A 4,951-nucleotide genomic window follows, 5' to 3' on the forward strand; every position below is an offset into this window, starting at 1 on the left:
CATTCATTGTCAGGCCCCAATAATTTAATATCAGTCAGTATGAGCAGAACACGGCAAAGATTCCAAGTTATGAGTCAAGAAGGTAGTATACCAGCTCATCTTTCCAATAGCATTACTGTCAACTCACCCACTTCCTACTTTTTATTCTAACAAACAAAATACATCCACAAACTTTAATGGAGTAACCTAATTTTCAAACCTACGTCTTCCTCCAAAAAGGTGTTAAATGCCTGACTTCACAAACATTTTTGATGCAAATGGTTGACAGATATCCTTTAGATGTGTGCGGCGAAGATCCTTTCTTAACTGAAGTCCAAGAATCCTCTTCAACGAGGCAGTATAAGTTACTCTAAAGCCCACGTTAGTCCTGTGCTGTAGTAACAGCCTCAAATCTGGGACACAGGTTGAAAAAAGCCACCCGCAGCGCAAGTGTGATTTAACCACTGTCCAGGTTTCGAGCATGAACTTGGCTTTGTGCTCCCCATATGAAGAACTTCAGCAACAAGTTACATGAATGGATGGTACTTGTACGGGTGTAATGTATCTTAATGTGAAGAGTTAACATTGAGTATGTGCACAGAACATGCTCTGATGGTGTTGTGGCGAACATCTTGCTCAGACCTCACAATCTTGCAAATGTTTTAAATGTGCAAAAGGGGGGTGGGAGTCTTGAGAGGGGCATGGAACAAAGAAGAAAACATTTAATCATGGAAATGAAAGTTATGGAACACTATGGGGAAATGGACAGAGGGCTTGCAGTTCACATCTTAAAAACGTCAAACTGAGCTTCCATTTCACTTTCAGGCGTTTCTAAGTACAGAAAATGTCAGTTTAAATGGATAAATAATGCTGCGTACCGTCACCTGCAAAGTTAATTAGACAACGTTTCAAATAAATGTTAATAACAATACAGATAAACATGAAGAATTCTGCATTGAGATAGGATTGCTGCCCATCCCCCACACGCCTCAGCTTCGTGCTTTACGACAGCTCCCTGTGGGCAGCAGCATCAGGCAAGCGGCCACGCTCGTGCCCATGGAGGCTGGTAGAGTGAATTGTGAAAGAGCTCCATCTATGGGTCGGGAGAGGGCACACCATACACACGGAGGCTGTGACTGGGATGGGGACTTGGCACCCACGGCTGCATGCTTGATAGACTACAGAGGAGGAGGAGAAGAAAGAAGGAAAGGTAACGAGAGAGAAATGTAAAGTTAATAAACGCGAGAGAATTTGTGGTGGCGAAGAGATGGAAAAAAATGAGGGGTAGACAAAAAAAAAGCGATGAGTCAAATAAATGGAAGCATGGGAAATCGGGTGCTAATGCCCCTGCGACAAGCTCGAATTATGTGGAAACTAGAAAAACAAGCAGCAGCTGTTTTGAAGCACACATGCTTGTGCTGGCCTCCGCCTTGTGGGAGTGAGCAAGAGCCATACGTTTTCAATTAGCACGCGCGCCGCTGCTCGCTCCCACAAGGTGCATGCCAGCACAAGCACGAGTGTGCTTGAAAAGGAGCAGACCAATTTCTAAAGGTCATCCCCCAGAGTAGCGCATGCGCGCTGCCTAGGCGAGACATTAAAACGTGCTCCGCCTGGTTCACATCCACCAGCTGCGTGAATACAGAAGAGGCCATATGCGGTCACTGCTGCCTCGACCTGCCCTGTAAGATGGAGTTCATCTCTTTTGGTTTATAGCTATAATTAGCTACGTATCACTCGAATCCGCTGGGTTCATCTCTGCAGTTATTTTTATGCTTTTATTCTCTGCTAATTTCTTGGCCAGAGGCAACAATTGTCTCGTTTTTTTTTTAAGCTAATTGTAGCTGAGAGACAGATAGGGGCAGATTTACAAGCCCCTTGAGCCACTTCTCCCATGTTAAAAGTGACGCAAAAGTGGCGCAAGGGGCTTGTAATTCTGCCCCATAGTGTGCACTCTATCGACACATGGACAGGCTACTGTTTGTATTGTGTCTCGTCTAAATGCTGTTATGTTTGGCTTGGTGTACATTGTGGGAAACATGGCACACATCTAGTTGGAGGTTGCGCGTCTGCTGTGGCGCCTTCATGCAGTGTCACTCAGATCTATGTTTACATGCAGCTTCCAATAATTGGCTCCCTGTCTGTCTCATGTTGTGCTGCTGTTTGCCTCCCAGCCCCTTTCATCCAAGGCACATCACTCATTCTGCCAACTGAGATGCTGCTTGTTGATGCCCATCTCCAGCGCTTCACTCCCTCGAGGGCAGAGCCGGCGATAGGCATGGGCAGCTGCCCAGGGCCTCACGCTCAGGTGACAGGCAGGGGGCCCCCCTGCTTCACTGTGAAATGAAACACTTCCACAGGTTTCCCACCTGCTTCAACAGGGCACCCTCCCCACACAATTACAATACACATGCGAGATGTCTGGAGTCAACCGCATGGTGGCATTCCTGGGGGTGCAGGGGTGGGGGGGAGGGACAAACAGAGTGGGGAAGGCACAGCAGCAAGGCCAGCAATTATGGCTCACAGTGTCAGGGGCGGACAGCACCTCTGTTAAGTACCAGCCATTCCCACGTTTTGTTGCTAGGTGACAGAAGGCAACTGATGCTAGGGCAGTGTTTTAACCCCTTCCATGCGGCCGCGATTCCCCTGGTGTGCTGTAAACGACACAAACAGGGGCGGGCCGTGACGAACCCCAGCCGTCATCAGCACACGAGCACCGTAGTGCATGACGACTGGGGTTCGTCATCAGCATGGAAGGGGTTAAGAAATGCCTTGTTACTGCTTCGAAACCCAGGGGAGGGGGCCCACTTTCCCTGGACCTCGAAGCACCAGAGCAAGCTGCAAGGTCAGGGTGTGGGGTCCCCTTCCCTGGGCATTGTAGCCATTACTCCCTCCCTCTTTCGTTTCCTTTTCTTTATTTGTTCCCCTGTGAAATTAATCCACAAAAGAAATAATTTTGCTGGAAAGCGCATCTTTTTTGTGACATCTTTCACTTCCACAGTGCAGCCTTGGGATGGAGAGAAATAAAAGGTTCAAAATGTAAAAAAAATAACTAAAGTAAGACAGGGTGGGTCGAAAAGGGGCCAGATTGATTTATTTTATTCACACCCAAAGCACATTAGTGCCACTCCAGAGTTTGCCAGTGAAGCGCTACTTTTGTTTTATTGTCTTTCTCTGAACAGCATTGTTTTCCCCGGGTGGGGAAGTGCACCATTTCTGAATGTACTGCAATACCTGCTTGATGGGCGGACTGGAAAATAAAGTGCATACCACTGCTCTGTATTCACAAATGTGGTCTTTTTAAACCATATTGCTTTCGTTTTGTAAGGATATAAGCAATGGACATTGAAGCAGGTCCGTTCCGGCCCTGTAGACATGGCCTTAACTTTTCATGCAAAAGCACTCTTGTTTTCTGAATAATAAGTGCAAAAGCATTAAGGTAACCTTGTTGTTCCTGCTTACATTTCACATGCTTTGAATAATCTTACATTCCTTATAAGAGTTTGCTTTTTCCAGAATGTTGTCACTTTTTTTTAGGCAGCATATTGCTCTTGTCTAGTGCGTAATTTGAATTGAGTCGCCTCCAGGTGTTTGTAGCGGGACGCAATTGGGTTGAAGTTGAAGGCAGTGCGAGTTTCTCTCAGTGGAGTAGTATGGTGTACAGTGAGGGAGCAGATGTGGCACTATGGTCAGAGCTCTGGAAGTGACGTGCAGGGCCTATAGAGACTCCCCTTCCCTGTGCATGCTGACATCAGTTGATATCAAATCTGTCCGCGCCTCCAGATGTGGAGCTCCAAAAGCAAATTGGTAGACAGTGTGCAGACACCTAGGCTTGGGATCATATTAAAGGTAGAGGCTAACCAAAGATTGGGGAGGATCGGAGGGTCAGTGAGAAGCTGCTGCAAGACAGAGTACCAAACAGAAAGAATGTTACCAAGGGTAAGCTGATTGTTAATATGATAGGGGTTTCTAGCTGCAGATTCCTCACCTTTTGAATAGATGCCAGAGCCGTACCACATGAGAGGAGGGCAGTGGATGGACTCAGGGGACTTGACTGTCCAGACAATTTTGCTTTGTGGGCATGTAGAGTGACGTCCATTCACACCACTGCCTGGCAGATGTCTAGAACAGGTACTCCACATGCGGGTGTAGTAGTAGCAGCCTTGGCCCTAGTGGAATGGGCATGCAGGCTTCTGGAGGTTGCTTCTTAACCAGTGTGTGGCAGAACTAAATGCAGAGCATGGTCCAGCGTGACATGCTTCGCTTCTGCACAGCCTTTCCTTTCTTTGCTCCGGCAAAGCCGACAAAGAGCTGATAGTCTATCCCTTGGTCCTTGGGCTGATCGATGTAAAAGATGAGCACTCTCTTAGAGTCCAAACGAAAAAAGAGTTTATCGTTCACCAAGTGGTACCTGGTGCAATGGATGTCAAAGCTGAGCGCTGTCTAAGGCTCCTAACGATGGAGCAGCTGCTCCTCCTCAGAGGGGTGAGGTGGAGCATGGAACGTTACAAGGGTGATGGCCGTTGTGGAACTGCGTCACTCCTATTGGGAGAAAAGAAGCGGAGTACGCAGAAACAGCTTGTTGAGGAAGAAGGTGGAGTATGGTAGATGAACACACACAGCCTGAAGCACACTCATGCTGTGCTGAGGTGGTGGAAACGAGGAACACAGTTTTGATGGTGAGGAACCATAAAGGACAACTGTGGATAGGGGTGAATGGAGTGAACAGCGGATAATTAAGGGCAGCTGAGGTCCCATTGGAGTATCACAAAACGAGAAGGGGAAAACATATTGCAGCCCTTTAAAAAAATACATCACAACAGGTGATTTAAATGGGGAGGGCTGATCAGGCAACTGTAAAAAGTCCGAGACAACGGAAACAAAACCTTTAACAGTGCCCAGATTAACGAGGCCAGGTGAGAGATAGAACAAACGATAACACATCAGACAGTTTGGTCTGAAGGGAGTCAATCTG

Source organism: Lissotriton vulgaris, chromosome 7 (genome assembly GCF_964263255.1).
Source record: "Lissotriton vulgaris chromosome 7, aLisVul1.2, whole genome shotgun sequence".
Lineage (NCBI taxonomy): Eukaryota > Metazoa > Chordata > Amphibia > Caudata > Salamandridae > Lissotriton > Lissotriton vulgaris.